General features: G+C 36.3%; 1 protein-coding gene across 3 annotated transcripts in view; it reads left to right on the top strand.

Annotated features, from left to right (window-relative positions):
* Positions 1–20,064, top strand: part of LOC122201112 (disks large homolog 2-like) — a 1,368,059-nt gene that overhangs the window by 892,773 nt on the left and 455,222 nt on the right. The window lies entirely within an intron of this gene.

The following is a 20,064-nucleotide window of genomic DNA, read 5'->3' on the forward strand; positions in this document are numbered from 1 at the left end:
GCATCATAGGAATAGAGTCCACCTCTTCCTATATTGTTATGCCTCAGTATTGTAGTTCTTGTCCCATCTCTTCCTTTATTCCTTGGCAGGACAATCTCACTAATAACTCTGCATAGAATCATCCAAATGACTGGTGCCTGGCAAACTTGTGAAGTAAATTATATCAGTTTACACACACACATGCACATATAACCCTCCTCCGCTCTCCCCATTGCTTTGACCTCTCACAAGGGCCTGTGCTAGAGACACTACCATGGATCTCAGAGGTATTTGCTCAAAGGCAAATTCATTGCCTTGTTCATAAATATTTATAGGATACTTCCTACCAGACAGTAGGCACTATACTAGGAATGCAAAATTGAGTAAAAAACAGCATCTCCAAGAAATCTCAAATTGTTACAAAAATAGAGGTAAACCAGTGGATCCCTCAATGCCTATTCCCTGATTATGCAGACCCTCTTTGTGAAAGTGCCCATAAAGCCTAATTTATTATTTTTTATTTAAATTCTGAGATTATGTGCCTTGGTATCAAAATGTCATATTTTTTGTGGTAGTAAATGGCAGATATTACTTTACCATTTCCTTACTTAGAAAACGAAATGTGCACAACCTTGTATCAGTTCTCATTTTTTAAAAGAAAAAGGTCTGTAAAATGTCAAAGTGTGGGAACTACTATAACAAACAAAACTAGAGCATTAGGAAGTGCTTTGGTGCTGCCCTAGCAGAGTTTACTAACACCACAGGCTTTACTTAGTAAAGATTTGTAAATGAATTTGAGTTTTATATGAATGCCCAAGGAAAAGCCTATGGAATCAAAGAAAGTTTTCAAGAGGAGATAAGTTTGAGTTTGAGTTTGAGTTTGAGTCTGAGTTTGAGTTTGAAAAAACTGTGTAGGCCTTGATTGGAAAACCAAGGGATCAGGGAGGGTATCCATGGCAGGGGGTAGTATATGCAGATTCATAGAAGAATGTGAAATAGAATAAAATAAAGCAACTGTTAGAGCTTGAAAAAGAAGACTCAGAAAAGAGTATCGTTCCTACCTTTAAGTTGTCTTTCTATGCCTACCCTTTCTGTTGTATGCAACCTCCTTGTAAAATTTAAAATACATAAGGTAGTAAAAACAAAAAGATCCCTACCATGCACTGTTAACACAAAATCCTTTAATATGTATTATTGCCCTTATTTACATTATATTCTTTTTCTTCATTTTTATAAATAACAAAAATGCTCAAGGAGTTTAAGTCATTGCCTCATTTCATACAGCAAGCAAATAGCAGAATCAGAATTTGAATTCAGGTCTGTCTGTGTTCCAATGCCTCAGCCTCACACCCCACATCCCATCCTATGCATTCAGTTTCCGTGGAGAAATGTTAAAGAAGATTGGGCTTGTGTCAGGAGGCTGGTTTCTGGTCCCGTTCCTACCAACTAAACACCTAGATGACTTTGAACATTTAATCTCTGTGAGTCTTGATTTTCTCATCTATAAATTTAGGGGGAAAAGATACGTTCCTAATGGACTTGTGATAATATGTGTGAAAGTTGTCGTTTTTAAAGGACTAGATAAATTTATTATGATCCTAAGGTGTTATGGTAGCTTCTATTTGAGGCCTACATTGAATTTTCCTAAAATAGAAATCAATTCCTAGAATTGATCTCTAATGATAGGACTTAAGCTAACAGGGAAACATTTCTTTGAAGTTTTTGATTACAAATGTGTGATTATTATCATCATCAATAATAGTCATCAAATTGTCAGCTTTTTATTCCATATGCTTGTGATATCTTACTCTATCGTAAGAAACATTTCTGTTTTCCTGAATCATATTTACATTTGAAGGGGGGCAGAGTTGGATATAGTTAAGAACTTTTTAAAGGATTTTTGAATAGAAAAATGCATACTATCTTAGCTAGATTTTTCAAAATTATTTCTTACTATTTATGGAAACACGAGTAAACTGGGAAATTTTGTTTTTCTGTTGATTTAGAGAAAGCACAAACAAAAAGGCCCTGGATAAAATTTTCTTAGTAGAAAGTCTGTTGAGTCTTCTATAAATCAGTATTAATTGTGATGTAGATGTCTGGTCATAGATTTTTGGTAAACCTAATTTGGAAAGCTATCACTGTGATGCTGAGATGTATTTTTGGCTCAGAGAATTATAGGCTTTCAGACTTGGAAGAGCCATCAATGAATCTAAAGTCTAATCTTCCTCCTTCTGATGGGTAAGGAACACAAGCCCAGAATGATTAGTTAGCTGTCCCTATGTCCATAACTGTGAGTATTAGAATCAGATATAGAACCTGTGTCTTCAAATGCCGAAACTAGTGCTTACTCTTTTTCCCTAAGCTGGTGTTCACTTTCGTTGTTGTTGTTGTTTCTGAATGGGGTAAGAAGGTAACAATTATGAAAACTACAAACAATCAATGATCACCTGTGAGCAATGTCCACTTTGTTCATTACTTGCAACCAAGGATTCTGCCTCTACTGGGCCAAGTGTTAACCTGGTTACCCAGAAGAGGTGCAAAGCACAGACCTTTACCATCTGGCTGGATATTATTAGGATACACAAGCAAATCATTGATAATAAAATAAAACCAAAAAACTTTGAAATGCAGTGTATAACTGCTCTTTCAAGAAGTGGTGACTTAATTTACCAAGTTATGAATGTGATAAATTTCATTACGAAAGCCAGGGTTCTAAATTATAGCTATGAGCAATATATTTCCCAGTGATAGAAACCAACTTCACCTGGCCTTGATCTTAGTATACCCAGGTGTCTTTCTGATTGGCTCTACATAATGTTGCCTCACATAATTTGATTGCTCAAAAAAACATAAACTAAATGAAATCTCAAGAAAGATTTCTTGTCTCCAGAAACTTTCGAGAATGAATCCAGTTTTGATATTCACCAGTTTGACTTTTTTATTGGCTAAATACCTATGAGCCCATCAGGCTAGAGTCTGCCTCTACTCTTTCTCCCCAAATTATAGAACAATAGCTTATGGGATATGGTACCTAAAATGTATTCCAGTTGTCCTTTTCATGCATTCATTCATTTGTTTGTTCATTCATTCATTCATTGAATAATCAGCTTCTACCATGTGTTAAACATGGTTATCAGCAACAAAGTTTCAGTGATGAGCAAACAAGACAAGTCTCTTGTCCCCATGGAATGTACATTCTAGGGCATCAAATGAGAGACAAATAGATAAATGAGTTAAGTTCAGTTATTGGTAAGTACTTTAAAGAAAAACTAGAATAATGTGATAGACAAGGTTTGGGGAAGGGAACAGTATCAAGTGGGGGTAACCAGGGGATGCCTCTCTGAGGAGATAGGATGAGCTGAGACCTGAATAAAAGGAGAAAGTGGTGATCTAAAGATTAAACAAAGTACATTCCAGGAAAAGGGAATGTCAAGGCCAGTCACTGAGGCAGAAATAAGTTTAGCATGTTTCAGGAATGTAAGGAAGTCCAGGTTGGCTGGAAAGAAATGAGCTAATGGGAACATGGCCAAAAATTAGTTTGGAGAAGGAGTCAGGAGCCAAATGACATAGGACTCTGTAGGTAATGATAAAGAAGCATAGGTCTGATATTGAGTGCATTCAGAATCCATTAAAGAATACTAACCAGGAGAATGAAATTATCTGATTTATATTAGAAGAAAACCTCCCTGCTGGGTAGAGAAGTAGAGGTGCCATTGAAGAAATGAGGGGAGAGGTTATGGCAGCTGGGATTAAGGAAAGAGGAAGCAGTGAAGAGGAACCCCACCTGAGCTCTGTTTCAGAGCTAGATTCAATAGCCAGTGTTCTGCATGAGGAGCAGGTCTGCTTTAGACAGGCTAATTTACTACTGACCATTTCTACAGTGTTTATCACCTATAAAGTAATTGTTCAGGAGCAGCCTAAGTGTTTGCCACTGTCATTGATGCTTTTTTTTCGCTTGATGTTTACCTTTGTAGATCAGAAATGGATAGAGACTAAACTACTGTTTCTCAAATCCACATGCCCTTAGGCTTTGAAATAGGAACTTGTTCTCCTCAGGATCTGGGGTAGAACATGAATGAAGCTTTTTCTCAAGTATGAAATACATAAAATCTTGTATTTTCTCCTAAAAGCTTGGGAAATATCCTTGTTTGCTTTAATGTAGAAGTATTTTGATTACAAATGAAATGATTTTGTCCAAAGTCTTAAAGTGAAATTGACCCACCAGAAAACTATTTTTTCTGGGGATACTCAGTCCCTGACAAGTACAACAAACCCTAAGGTATATATGAGTAGCCTGGTTTGAGAAGCACAGGCCTAACTTTTATAGACTTGTCAGTTATTAATTCTGTGTCATAGAAACAGTCCTTTAATAATGGCTCAAGGTTTGGGGCTCAGTCAGTTGAGCATCTAACTTCAGCTGAGGTCATGATCTCACGGTCATGGGTTCAAGCTCCGCACCGGGCTCTGTGCTGACAGCTCAGAGCCTGAGCCTGCTTCAGATTCTTTGTCTCCCTCTCTCTCTGCCCCTTCCCTGTCCACTCTCTGTCTCTCAAAAATAAATAAATGTTAAAAAAAAAATAATGGCTCAAGGTTTGTGGTATCCATTAAGGACAGCCTCTTAAATGATCAGACAAAAGTTTGCCTCAGAGCAAATCTGGGCATGTTCTAGCCTCTCTTCTTTTCAACTTAAAATTAATGTCTTGAAACCATTTCTGGATGAACTGGAAAGTTTTTCTTCTGACAGAAATCTCTTCTTACTCATCTTTAACCACGTATAATACAAAGAACTGGCTATGCCCTGTGCAGACAACTGATCCTGCTCTAGAATTAACAGCTGTATAGCAGAGAGATTAGCTGCACTAGCTCTGGAGCCATGCTGTGCAGGGTCCCACCTTGACCACTTCCTAGCTCTGTGACCTTGGGCAAATTATGCAATCACCCTTTGCCTCAGTTTTCTCATTTATGAAAGGAGCAGAATAATACCTCTCAATTAAAAAAAAAAAAAGCTTTCAATTGCCTCGTTGGGTATTATCAGTAGTAAAAAACAAGGATTTTCAGATGAACACCACAAATAAAATCATTTTTGGTAAACATCCTCCATGAACTGAAAATGTGGCCAACAATGGTATGTAGCTGTTCAAAAGTTATCTGTGTATACTTTTTTCTCAATTTATGATGCAGAACATTTTATTACAGAAAGTCATGTAGTCTGAATGCTTTATTATGGATCTTCATTTTTCTGGCTGCCCCACCAGCCCTGAAAATCTAATATAGGATTCAGTGGAACCCAATATGATAAAGAAAAAACAAACAACACCAAACAGAAACCAACCTATCAATCTGACCTCTGTGGCTAAATACAATTATCCTCTGGATAATTTATTGACTTGGCCTTTTTTTATTCATGGTAGCTCTCAACAACCAACATCATGTAGCTTTTTCCCTTAAAAGAAATTCTGTGGAACATGGACAGCATCAAACTCCTCACAGGCTTTATAAAGTACATTATAAAACTTAACCAAATCAAAGATTCATCAGCAGTGTCTCTGAGTAATCTCTTTTGTTCTGTGCCTTGTGCCTGTGCATGACTCCTCTAATGTAGAGCCTGCTATTCTAATGTCTCTTTGAAGCCAAATATAGTGATAGGAAGGAGAGAGTGAGGCGAAACTAGTGAGACAGATGGAGGATAAGATAAACCATCAAGTGGAGCCTCAAGGGGAGTTTTCTCTTTATTGATGGTGGCTCCACATAACCATTTTAGGTTTACTTACATAAACCATGAGGCATGATTGATAGTGCTGTCCTGTTAGAAATACAATGAGTGGGTATGCTAATGAGGAAGATGACAAATCTTAATTAAAGGAGGTTCCAAATATGTATTGGAAAACCTGTTAAGCTGCCATTTGCTGTCAGGGAAATGACTTTAATATTAGGAAAAATGAAATAGTAATGAGGATTTTAAACTTGTCTTTTTTAGAATTTTATCATTTCCTGTGTACCTAATAAATCAGCCAGGCATAAATACACAGTTCTAGGCCTTATAATTTTATGGAAGATGGCTATTGCACATCTATAGCTATTGTTGTTATAAATGTAAAATGCAAGTAGATCGTTATTTAATCAATGCCGCATTACATTTTAATAACCTTGGCCTTCAGATCTAGTTGAGACCAAAAAACGATTAATGGTGGACAATGGAGAATTTTGGAGAGACCACTGTACAGGTAATCACCTATTAGTTGACTTCTGTCCTTTCATGTTGTAGGAAACTACTATCACAAACACAATGGCTACTTATTTCTGGCCTTTATCTTTATGATATTGAAAAAAGGTGTATATTATGACTCCAGACAAGTAGACATGGCCTCTTCCTCTAAGAGTATTTCTACATTCATGTGTCAGTAATAGTAATAGTAGACAGAAGACAGATGATCCCTAATTGTCCACATCTGGGTGTATACTTTGCAAATTATCCACGCCAGTATTGTAATCCCTGAGTGGTTTCCTGCCATCTCATATATCACATGCTGCTGTCAGTGAGGTTACCAGTTAATATTAATGATTGCCTTAGCAAAATACAAGAAACTTATGGGATGCAATTCTTGAATTCCATAGATTTATATTCTTATATATCATAGACTAAAACAATTTCCTGAATTTGGGGGATGCATCATTCACTTTTTGCTACTAGGTAATCTAAATTAATCTTAATAGTAAAGCAAGTTAAATCTGAGTATAAAGGGAAAAAAACATTTTAAAAATACTGCTTTCATACATTTTCCCCAGATAACCTTCTCAGTCTTTATATCTATTCCTTGCCCCTTTTACTACCTCATACTACTCTTTCTTTTCCCAATAAATTCTTATTAGTTTCCCTAATTATAAAAGTTGTATATATATACATATATATACATATGTATATACATATATGTATATATATACATATATATATGTATTTGTATGTATGTATGTGTATATTTGTATGTATATGTAATATATGTATATATTTGTAAGACAAATGTAAAATAAAATAAATAGAAAGAAAAACTAATAAAAAATACTATATTAACACAGAAGGATAATTAATATTTAATATATTTTCTTTAAGCTTTTGTTTTCTATAACTGCATGTTTGTTTATAAAATTTGGATAAGACTGTGTACAGTGGGGTTTTTTTTGTTTTCATTTAACATCATATCTTGAGCATTTTCTCAAGTTTTTAAATAGTCTTTAAAAACATATTTTTAGCAGCTATGTAGTATAGAGAAACCATAAATGTTTCCTATTGTTGGACCTTTAGATTGCTTCTGGGATTTTTCTTATTACAGATAATGCTTATATAATCTTTCTGACCACATCTCTTAATTACATAGTTCTTTAAAATAAATGCCCAGGGGCTCCTGGGTGGCTAAGTTGGTTTAGCCTCTGACTCGAGGCTCTTTCAGTTCAGGCCATGATCTCATGATTTGTGAGATCAAGCCCTGTGTTGAGCTCTGTGCTAACAGCATGGAGCTTGCTAGAGATTCTTTCTCTCCCTCTCTCTTTACTCCTGTCCCCACCCCTCTCAAAATAAATGAATAAACTCTAAAATAGAAAAAAAAAGATAGATACCTAGTTCCTCACCACCTAGTTAGCACCTCACTTGGTTGCCTTATAGACATCACACTTTTAACATTTCCAAAAGCAAACTCTTGGTGTTTGTCTCCAACCTGCCATCCCATGGCAGAATGTGACCCATAATCAAGAGAAAATTCAGCCAACAGAAACAGACCCAGAAATGACAGAGATGATGGAAATGGCAGACAAGGAGATTAAAAAAGTTATAAGTATAGCCAATCTCTCAAAAAAGGAGGTAAACAAATGTGAATGAAGAAGAGAGGAATGGAAAATATGAAATAAACCCATGTTACACATTGATGAAAAAATAGTATCTGAAGTGAAAATGTCAGTATACATACTGTGGAAGAAAGAACTGTGAACTTTAAGGCATAGCAACAGAGCCTATTTAAATAAAATGCGGGAGAGAGAGAGAGACAAACTAATGACTTGTGGCACCAGGAAAAGCAGACATTGAGGTACCAAATAGTCAAAAGTTTTTGACATTTGATTAAACTTATAAGCATATTGGCCTAAGACTCTCAATCTAGCCAAAAGATATTATGAAGAGAGAACATAATAAAAATAGATTTCTTATCAGAACTGATGCAAGCCAGAAGAAAGTAGAGCATCTTTCCACCTCTGGGAGTGCTGACCCCAGGGTTTGTAGCCTCAGCAGTAGCAGAATAGAACTTTCATTACTGAGAATAGGAAGCCTTGAAAAAACAAAGCATCAAGATTGGGGACAAACCTCAAGAGTTGTTCTGGGAAGTGTTAAACGTGCAATGTCTTATAAGGCAACCGAGCAAGATGCTGATGAGGCAGTGGGGATCTGTTAATTAGTAAAGCTGTAGTGTGAGCATGATCAGTCTGGTTCCAGAGTCTATATCTTTACACTATTAAAGGTCATGCAGCCGGTATATAACAGGATCAGGATTCAGACTAACTCCAAAGCCTGTTTCTTTTTGCTGCACTACATGGGTAGCATTATTAGCTTTAAGATTTCTTGAATCTCTGTGTTTCAATTAGTCTTTGTTGTTTTTGTCCATGAGGATAGAACTAAAGCTTTCTATTGTGGCCCCCACCCAGCAACACTTACAACCTATTTGGGGAAGGTAATCAGTTTCTCAGGAAGAAGTGAGGTCTCCTGGATTGTGTGATTCCAAGCAGGGGTTCAGTCTGTAATGCCTATTATTCTGGCTATAACAGGAGACCCCATATGGTTGTCTTAAATGAGCATTTTAAGGCCTCACTGAAAGAGCTTTGGAGGCCCTGTATGTGTCTCTGTGTAAAGATTTAGATGTCAGCCTCCTCCTCGATGTTTATAGATTAGATTCACCTGAAGTAGAATGATCTAAATCCATTCTCATGTAGACTGTGTCCTAATAGAAATGTTGTCACCTGATCCATTGGCATCTGCTATTTTGCTTTACGTTTTTCCCTCCTAATCTTTTCCTAAAGTCTCATTTGCCATCTTGAGACAGGATGAAGGCAGAATGAAACAGCTGAAATAAATGTGATAGCCAGAGATTTCAGAGCCAATTATGGAAGGCCTTGCTCTGAAAGTGACAAATCCAGAATCCAGGAGCTAGGTAGCACCTTGGTTAAGAGCTCAGATTTTGGAGTCGAAATAACTCTGGGTTCACCACTTACTAGCAATTTGACCTTGGGTGAGTTATGTAACCTCTCTGTGTCTGTTTCCCATCAATGCCTGTATTATGGGTTATTATCGGGATTAATGAACTAATCTATGTAAAACACTTTGAATAGAGGTTGGCCTACAATAAGCTGCATTCAGGTTAGTTATTATTGTTATTATTATTGTTACTATTATTATTACTATTATTATATTAGTATTAGTAGTATTGTTATTAGCATTGACTTTTAGCCCTGGACACCATGGTAACGTGGTGATTATAGGGCTGGCTACTGTTATGCTGGTAGCATTGCTGGTTGGGGATGGTAGATGAGGTTCAGGAGTGAAGGAAGGGGAAATAAGATTCCAGCCAGCCTGACAAAACATAGATGTACACTATCTTTACACTGGCCTTAAGGGGTAGATTTTGAAACTTTATGTTGATTTGGTGATGTTTCCTTTATATTTCGGTGTCTTTTAAAAATATGTATTAATCCCCATTAAAAATAATCTATTCAAAACAAAACCTATGTATTAAAGTCCTATAAAAAAAAAGCCTAAATATTAAACTGTGTTTTAATTTAAGCCCACTTAATTTAAAAATTCTAAAATGTTCACTGAACATAAATATATACCTACCCAAGTACTCAGATTTACTGTGCAGACACCATAAAACTTTTTAAATAAATGCATTATTTACTTGTACATACTTTCATGACTTGAGCACGGAAACCAAGCATATACAATAACACCTATTATGTTGTTTCCCAGTTCCCAGGGCTAGTATTAACTCCATGGCTTCTCTGTATCATATGAGATGGCACCATGTATGGTTGGATAAAGTTTTATATACAGTTAAAATACTGAGTGTAACTCTGATAAAGTAAGGCTGATTTTAAATTTACGAGCACTAAGGGGAGATATGTAGAAGTTGCAACTGGGTGTGAAACCCATAGTGAGAAGGTGATCTACCCAGCTAACGCAAAGTAAGATCTTTGCCAGAACCACTGTCTTCTGTAGCTTAGACAAAAATACTTGGTTAAATTAAATTGCTAACAAAAAAGTTAAGTTGAATTGATAACAGAAATTAAATATATATATATATATATATATATATATGGTAAAATAATGAAAGGTAGTACTTCTTGCCTTTCCCTGAAAAAAGAATATTAACATTTGCCCTCTACATACAGGTAATAATGTTTATAGACTGAATGTTGTCATGTCAAAAAATGTTAGAGCAATATTTGTATTCTGCAGTATTGAAAGAGATAATGCAGTTCAGAAATGTGACTAGTTCATACCTTTCTCAGAAAGATCAGGTCTACTATCTAAAATTATAGTTCCAAACTCTGACACCTGAGAAATTTTTGTAACTACAGAGCCCTGAGCTCTACCCCAGATATACTGAATCTGACTGTATCCAGGGATAGAGCTCAGATGTTAGTATTAAAAACACAACCAAAATCCTCACAGGTGATTCTGATTCACGGGCAGGTTTGGAGATCACTGGCATGAATTCGTTATGTCTTTGATTTCAGAAAAATCAGGTGACCAGGAGTAAAAGCAAAATGGAGCATATTGGAAGAAAACTTGGCCAGGACTTTTTCCCTTAGGGTAGATTTTGATAAAAACATTGGATGACCCTAAATCACTGACAGTGTTAGTGACAATCTGCAAAGAAAAGGTATTGCTCTTTGGTTAAGCAAGAGTTACCAAAAGCAGAATTTGTTCAGATTTTGCAATTAAAAATGGCAGCTCTTTAAAAACCACCTATTGTAGGTATGCATTTTACTCTATAAACACATTAAAAAAATTTTTTATGTTTATTTATTTTTGAGAGAGTGTGCATGCATGTGTGAGTTGGGGAAGGGCAGAGGGAGATAGAAAATCCAAAGTGGGCTCCATGCTGTTGGCAGAGAGCCCAACATGGGGCTTTCGAACCACAAGATCATGACCTGAGCCAAAGTAGGAGGCTTAACCAACTCAGCCACCCAGACGTCCCCCTATAAGCACATTTTTTGAAAAATGGCACATGATTTTATTTCCTTTAAAGCAAATTACATCTCATAATAGGCCTCTATCATGCTGCTTTTCTTCTTAATTTCCTCCTAAAATATCAATATTTTAGGAGCTCAAGACTTTTGAAAAACAAAAACTGGGAAGAGAGTTTCTCTGGGAAATTCTGCGTTACCTTTTATATTACCTATCTCCATTGAGACAAGAGAGCACAGAGGTCTGAGTATCTGCTGCAGACATGGGGAGGAAAAAGCATAATAAATTCAAAACACAAATTAGTATTTCAATCAATTATCCTTCCTTCCTCCTTTATTATTTACACTGCTTCAGAAAAAAAAAGCTTACGTTAGTGCAGTTCTGAAACACTCTGTTCCCTAATCTCCCTTTTCTGCAAAACAAATTTTGTTATAAAAGAATGTTAGATACTTCTAGGTTATTTAAATTCACATCTATCTGCCACGTTACAGCACAATAGACAATTTCCTATGACTAGATGCACATCAGGGTTAGGAGTAGCTGTTCATCGTCTCAGATCTATCCACATGCCAAATAGATCTTGATCTTGATCAAAATGTATCGATCTAAATTTCTCCCATCTGCTGAATCTTTCCTGGGTTGGTTAGATATAGTAGATGGAAGGTTCAGTATTACTGATAGTTTAAAAAAGAAAAAGAAAAATCTCCTCCATCTGTTTTCATTGTTGCTGTATCTTCATTCGTTCCAGTAGTTCATTTACAAGCACTTCTTACTTTCACTGGATATACTAGTCCAGTTAGGATATCTCTAGATTCCTCCAGATAAGCCCAGAGGCCTATCCCCAATGGACCTCAATGCCAGTCACTTCACTGCTCTGTGTAACTTGTTCTCTTACTCAACACACTGGATATACTTTGGCCAAGAGTGTACAAGGGGAACTCTCTTAAAAGTCCTCAGAGCATGAACAGGAATTCAATAGACAAGATTGTCTTGAAACTGTGTTTGACAGGGAGGGAGAAGAGGTTTAGGTAATGATGAGAATAGTCTGGTAATGCCGGGGAGTATGGTTAATGTTGTCTAAGTTCTACCAATGCCAAGCATTCTGATAAGTCATTTGAATATTTTTTTCCTCTTTATCTTCACAGTAGGGTTGTCATGTGCTATTTCTCACAATTGCACTAGGCTGAAAGTCAGAAAGATTAAGTAGCTTGTCTAAATCTGCACAACTAATAGGTAGTAGAGTTAGGACTCAAACTTGGTCTGTGTTTCACTAAAATGTGTTACCACATAGGAGACTGAATATGTGCACAACTCTTCAAATACACATAATCCACTTAATGTCCCCAAGATTTGAGGGAGTTTATTTTGTTGATTAAAATAGAAGCTCTCCTATAAATGGGTCCATACATTGTGCATTGTTATATTTTCAGAATGTCTTCCACTTTCCCCCTTCATGTCTCCGTGTTCCAGTCAGCTTAACTAGGTAGGTAACTAGGCTTCACCAGCCTCCCTGCCTGCTCTTGCAACATTCTTGACCAAACATGCTTCCCTCAGCCACCTCCATCCCCATTTTCACATATTTCAATCCTAGTCCACTTTTCATGGCCCAGCTCCAATAACTCCTGAGAAGATTCTCCCTGCTGGGTATCATTTCCCCTTAATTGGAATTCCCAAGACAGTCTATCTTTTCTTCCCATCACCACTAACCGGTTTTGGCCTATTTTATCACACACACACACACACATACACACACACACACACACACACACACACCCTCTCTCTAAAGCAAAGTGATACTTGGGGAAACAATCTATTTCTAGACCAGAATTTTATCATCCATATCACCTACATTAGTACATAAAAATAGTTATTTACTGAGCATCTACCAAATGGCAGTGATTTGTTAAGGCTTTGCACAGAGTATCTCATTTAACCTCATAGCAATCCTTTAAGGTAGGTCTTAAGCCATTTTCTAGATAAGGCAGCCAAGATACAGACAACTTAAGTTTTAACTTCCCCAGCCACACAGCTGAGTAAGCGGCAGAGCAGTCTTATTGCCTGAAGTCTCCTGCTCTTTCCACCATGTTCACAGCCTCTCTGTATATAAGTACATAAATAGATGTTAGATGAATAAGTAGAATAAGTAAAAAAACAAACAAAAAAAACCCAACAAACTACAGTTGCTATTAATTTGTTTTAATTGTCATCATTTCTATAAAAGGATCCTGGATAACACATAATTTCCCTGAAGCCAACTCAATCTTAACTGGAATCTTCTTAATAAATGAATATATATTTGCATAACTGAAGGCATTTGAGATTCTGACCAATTTACATAGGGTAAATATGGTGATGCCAGTTAAGCCACCCTGTTAGTCACAACCAATGACTTGTATTGCTGCATTACCACACTTATAATACCTTGTTAGTACCGCCATATGCCATAGAAATAAAAGTTGCTCATAATTAAAGAAAAATTAGCCCTCAAGTGGGGAAATTTGTTTTCATTTGAGTTGTTTGTGAATGTGTAGCTCTTTGGGACTGAAACGAGTAAGACCCAACATAAACCCCTCATAGTCCCCTGGAATAGAAAAAAAATAATAATAATTTTAAAATATAGGAAAATATAATTAAGGAAATCAAAATTACCTATAATTCCACCACTAAGAGAAAGCACCATTAACATTCCAGTGACTTTTCCAAACATACAGATAGACATACAGATATGCGGCTCATAAAATTGGCATCATGCTACATATACAGATTCATGGCCGATTCATATGCAGATTCTCAGCTTCAGTGATGAATAAATTTTAATGTCATTTAAGAACCTTTTAGAAAACATGTAATATTGAGAGAAAATAAAAATTTTATGTGACCATATTTCCCAAAAATGATATTCAGCAAATTCTCTGGCATATGCTTCTAATTTTTTTCCTCATTACCTATTATATAAAATTGGGATCATACTTTATCTTATTTATTGTTTACAAAAACTGGATGAAGTTTATATACTATTTTAACCTGCCTTCTTCAGTTAATTATATGTTGTGAATGTGTTTCCATGTCATCAAATCTTCTACAGCAATATTTTTAATCCCTGCACGGCTATTCAATACTAATGAGCATACATGTTTTTTCCAGTGTTTTGCTTTCACAAATTTTGTGACAGTGATAATCTATGTACACCTATTGTATTCAGTTTTACATTGTTTTTGATGTTTACTTATTTTTGAGAGATAAAGTGTGAGCAGAGGAGGGGCAGAGAGAGACGGAGACTGAGAATCCGAAGCAGGCTCCATGCTGTTAGCAGTGAGCCTGATATGGGGTTGGAAACTCCCCAGCCATGAGATCATGACCTGAGCCGAGGTCAGATGCTCAACTGACGGAGCCACCCAGGTGTCCCTGTACTCAATTTTATAGGAGTGATTCCTGTTAATGGGAGTTCTGGGTCATAGGTTCAGCAGTTTATACAACCACCACTGCATTTATTAGAGAAAATATAGATAGTGCTTATGTGTACTAACTTGGAAGGATGTCTAATTTGATGTAAATCTAAAAAAATAAAAGCAATAGCATAATAATAGGTATAATATGATCTAGATCGAATTAGTATCTAACATTATATATCTACATATAGTTTTGGGCATAGATATAAATTAAGGCATAGTTACAGACCTATAATGTTGAGCACTGGGAGTACAAAAATAAATTAAGCACACTTGCTGATTCAAATGAATTCAGTAAACCAAAAGGAGAGTCCAAGTGAACAAGTAAATGTGTGTGAATGTACCACAGTGTGAATGTGTATGTTTCAAGGCAGAATATTGGCAATGTAAGGGACTTCAAAGGCAAAGGGGCCAGCTGGTCGTCAGATAAAATAATGATGGCCAGTTAAATGTGAATTTAAACTGAATTTAAACAATGATAAATAATGAATAGTTCTTTAGTATAAATATTTCCCATGCAGTATTAGCATTTATATTAAAAATTGTTCATTGCTTGCTCAAAATTCAGATTTAACTGAGCATCCTGTATTTTTATTCACTGTATCCAACAACCCTGGGCATGACCTTAAACATGATTTTATCATCACAAGAGGAAATCCTCTCTTAAGAATTAATTTACATCCACAAAAGTGACTAGAAATGGACCTGTAAACCAGGTCACTGACAGATTTCCTGTTCAAATACCAGCGATGGTCGTTTACTGAGTACCTGTGAGGCACTGTGATAAGTGCCATTTAAGTCTCATTTCATCAAATAGTCAGAAGGCCCTAAGAGGTAGGCACGATTCTTGCCCACAGGGGGAGAAACTGAGGCATAGAGGTAAACAAGTTGCCCAAGATCACATGGCTTGTAAAAGTGATGGGGCCTGAACTTGAATCTAGACAATCAGACTCAGTTTGCTCCCTTTGTTCTATTGTCTATTGCCTTTAAAATAGGAGCTGGAATTGCCAAGATGACCAAGAATATCATTAGACCCTGGGGGGGGGGGGGGGGAGAGAGTATTTGCTAGAAAAAAAAGAGTTAAAAAACAAAACAAAACAAAACATACTGGTACATGCCCACGTTTTGCAGCCAACCTAGGTTCAAAGCCTGGCCCAACCACCAAGTCAGCTACGTGAGGACACACAGTCAGTGCTAAGCCTTGCAGACAATAGTATTATAAATGTCTTAGGGTTCTTGGGAGGATGACATGATATAGAATATATATATATATATATATATATATATATATATATATATATATATATATATATAGCATATGTGACACAGGGCCTGCCTCCTAGTAAGTTCCCGAGATATATGTAAATAGTATTTTTATCATTTAAAATACATCAGAGTGCAAAACCAAGTGGTAACCATTAAAAATATACTGTATGGGAGGGGTGCTGGGTGACTCCATTGGTTAAGCATCTGGCTCTTGATTTGGGCTCATGTCATGATCTTGTGGTTTATGATTTGGATCCCCTTCTCGGGTGCTGTGCTAATGGCACAGGGCCTGCTTAGGATTCCTTCTCTCTCCCCTCTCTCTGCCCCTCCCCTGCTAGTGAGCTCTCTCTCTTTCTCCTTTCAAAACAAATGAATAAACTTAAAAAAAAAGTTTAAAAGCTTTAAAAAATTTAAAAAAAACCTCCCATACTGTATGGGAGTTTAGAAAAGAGAAAAATCTACAATTAGTTGTGCGTCAAAAGGTTTTGTGGAGAAAATAGGAGTGAGCCGCTTCTTAGGAACCAGGAACAACTGATGTATTACATATGCAAATATAAGGTTGGTAGAAGGGGCCAATATATGTAAATTTTGAAGTAATGTGAAGCATCAACTCAACGGTATTTATGACCTCAGTCTATGTCTTGGTCTGAAATCCCGGTAGAAGTGCTTCTGAGAAGGCAGTCCTCTCTAAAGACAGCAAGGCAATGCTACAGCAATCTCTTGTTCTTATGGATGTCTTATCCTTCCTCCGTGGCCACAAGACAATCTTTATAACCTGCTTGCAATAAGAGGCCCAGAAGAGTAAATGGTAACAGCTGCATGAGATAGAGGATAATGTACCATTGCAAAGGGATGGGAAAGAAATCCATCTAAGTGATTTGGTTAAAACCACATCATCCTTCCCGTTGATAAGTACAGGATTATATTTGAACATTATTTTTCCTTCTAGGAGCTACTGTTTTACTCAAGCTGAGCTTTCTTCCAGTTAAAGGTGTAAAGTATTTTCTCCCCTACAGAGTCTGTATTAATAATGTAAAACTGGCATACAGAAATATATAGTGAAATTAACATTTTGCATTCTATTTTAGAAGATATGATTTGGCTAAACATATTCAGAAATGTTTATGTAGGTGTGAATTTAAAAACTCAAGATCTTATCAGATCCAGAAACCTTTGGTTTAGATGTTACAAATATAAATAATCTGGAAGCCTCTGAGGAAAGAAAATGATCATTGTAGAGGTAAATATTTAGTTCTGTAAGATTATGTTTTAATACCATGATTAATAGAAAGAAACCCTAGGGAGATAATTCAGCTTTGGACCTTATTTTGGGCACCTTTGTGATGTTTTCCTTATTTTTTTTATTATTCAGACTTTTCTCTTTTGTTTACAAATTTGCATCCAAAGAATAGCCTTACTTTTTTCTCTGTACCATTTTTGAACAGTACTAGCTGGAAATATGAAGGTGTGTTTACTTAGACATCAGGCCAAATCTAAGGACAACAGCGGAATGGAATGCCCAGCTCACCTCAGACCACTGTGCCCTGCCTGCATCTCTATTGAAAGGGCAGAAACAAAAGGGTCAGGTGGCTCCTCCCCCAGCGAATGGACAGGGTGTGTACTTGACCCAAAGTATGCCAATCCCAAGGATAGCCAGTGACCAGCAACATGATTGAGTAAAAAAAAAAAGTGAACTGAGTCTATCAGATTCTCTCTCAGCGATTTTTAATTGAAAGGCAGCCTGAATGCACACCTATCAGTGAAAAATGAAGCTAAGAGGTAATGATGAAAAGGAGGCCACAGGGTCTATCATGAGTTGTGTGCAAGTTGATGTTATTAGGAAGCAGAAACTCAGAGCAGCAGGAACAGTGTGATGGAGAGTGTCTCATTTATAAAATGCCAGTTAGAGAAGGTCATGGCCAGAAAAAGGAGAAGGAAGTAGCACAAAGAGAAAAGGTGTCATCTTGATGGGGATGCTCTAGATAACAGTTCACTATATCTCACTCTTCCAGAGCTGTGCCATTTCAGCTTTTCCTGAGTTTCCATGCACATGTCACCTGCAGTAGCTCAAATAAGTCTCTCTGCTCCTTGCAATCAAATTTCCTTGCCAACAAGATTTTGCTCAATTAGCAGAGGGAACATTTTATCTTATTCGCAACCATATATATGTGTGTGTGTGTGTGTGTGTATGTGTGTGTGTGTGTATGCATATACATACAATACCTCTCTCTGGGCCTGGTACAGAGTAGGTTTTTGGTAAATATTTATCAAATGAAATGAATGAATGTACAAAGGAACAGTAAAAATTATTGAAATTCCATTGCATTCAGTGGGAAGAGCAGTAACTTCCATGACTTCCCATCACCAGTGGATATTACACTTGTACTCAAGACCTACATACCTTCTCAAATTTGTCTCCTACTCAAGCCTTTTATAAACTTCCTGAATGGGACATGTTTTTAGATTCCCTTTAACGTTGCATGTGCTATGTACTTATTACCACTTCCTAGAAACCCTCTTTTAACCCGCCCCAATCCCTACTCTATAAGGCAGTTTCTTTCATGTTTTCTTAGTTTAGGAGAATTCGGTGTTTTCAAGTCCACTGTGTCCACAGTCCCATTTACAATTTTGCACCACACTTTATTCAACATTGTAAAAGAAAGCATTTTCCTATATCATTAGAATTTTTTTGTGAATCTTTAATGGCTAAACAAGAAACTGTCTTGTGGGTATATCTTACATTTTACATCTTTTGTCTCCTTTTTGGACATTTTGATTATTTACTTTTGTTCTGTTTTTTTCTTATAACAAACCACAATGAGTTTCTCTCTGTGGAACCGTGTGTCCACATTTTTATTTTCTTATTGGGATTGCACACTACAAGTAGAATTGCTTAACCAAAAGGCAGGATTACTTCTAAAACTTCTGAAATATGTTGCCAAATTGCTTTCTTGAAATGTTGTAAGGGAGTTTAACACTCCATAGCACCGGCAATATGAGTGTCTGTCTTGCCATGCCATAACTAAATTGTGACTTACCGATTTTAAAATCCTTTATTATTTTTAAACAAGCCAAGGGGTGCATAGCATTTAATTTGCATTACTCTTATTCCTAGTGAGGTTAAACATTTATGTTTGTATGTCTCTATGTCATTTGTATTGTTTTAGTGATTGGATGTTAAATGCCTTTGTCTATTTTCTATTGAAAATTTAGGATTTATCTTACTGAATTGTAGGAGCATCTTAAAAATACTGATAAATGTACTTGAGAAGATGCTCTCCCAGCTTATTGCTTGTTTATAACATCTTACTTTACTTCAGTGGTTTTAAATTTTTATGTAGTCAACTCTCTCATCTTTTATGCGATTTCTTCCATCTATTTTATGCTTAGAAAATTCTTTTCCATCAGGATGCTAGATAACTATCATAGATATATTTTATCATATGAATTCAATTAAAAAGAAAAAAAAATCTCTAAAACTAGGTTTACAAAAATGTAAGAATATAAACACTGTGGTAGGACGTAATGAACCTTAAATAATTCAAATCTCAAAAGCCTTTGGTCTAGCCATGACACTGACTGTGTGCATCTTAGATAGTATTTGTTTCAAAATCTTTCAGAATGCCACAAAAATACTACTGTAGCTGGACACACTCACCCAATACCAAGATATGGTGAGTCCTGTCCTCTTTGGAATTGTACTTGTTATACACACCATCGTCAAGGTCATCAACTTTCAACTTCTTATTTCAATAAAACACTGAATGAACCATTTATAACCCACAGTCATGAGAGAGCCCAACTTTGTTGAAACCCAACAATCTTTTGAAGAAATAAAACACCTTAATAATTGAAAGCTTTCAAAATGACTTTAAATGGTGCAGCTTGGGCTCTCCCATTTCTCTCCTCAATAAGCAAAGATAATAAAATATACTGAGAGTGATGTTAATATGTAGAAAATCATGAAGTGATCCTACTTTCTGTTTTTAAAGGTATATATTTATAGATTATGGTACATAGACTATTGCCAATAACAAATTACTTATGTCCCAATGATTTGACATGATACCACAGCCATGAATCATACAGGACAACAGTTCACTATGAAGGTGCAGCTACAAGTTAGAGTTGGAGATGATA

The sequence above is a fragment of the Panthera leo genome, chromosome D1, assembly GCF_018350215.1.
Source record: "Panthera leo isolate Ple1 chromosome D1, P.leo_Ple1_pat1.1, whole genome shotgun sequence".
Classification (NCBI taxonomy): domain Eukaryota; kingdom Metazoa; phylum Chordata; class Mammalia; order Carnivora; family Felidae; genus Panthera; species Panthera leo.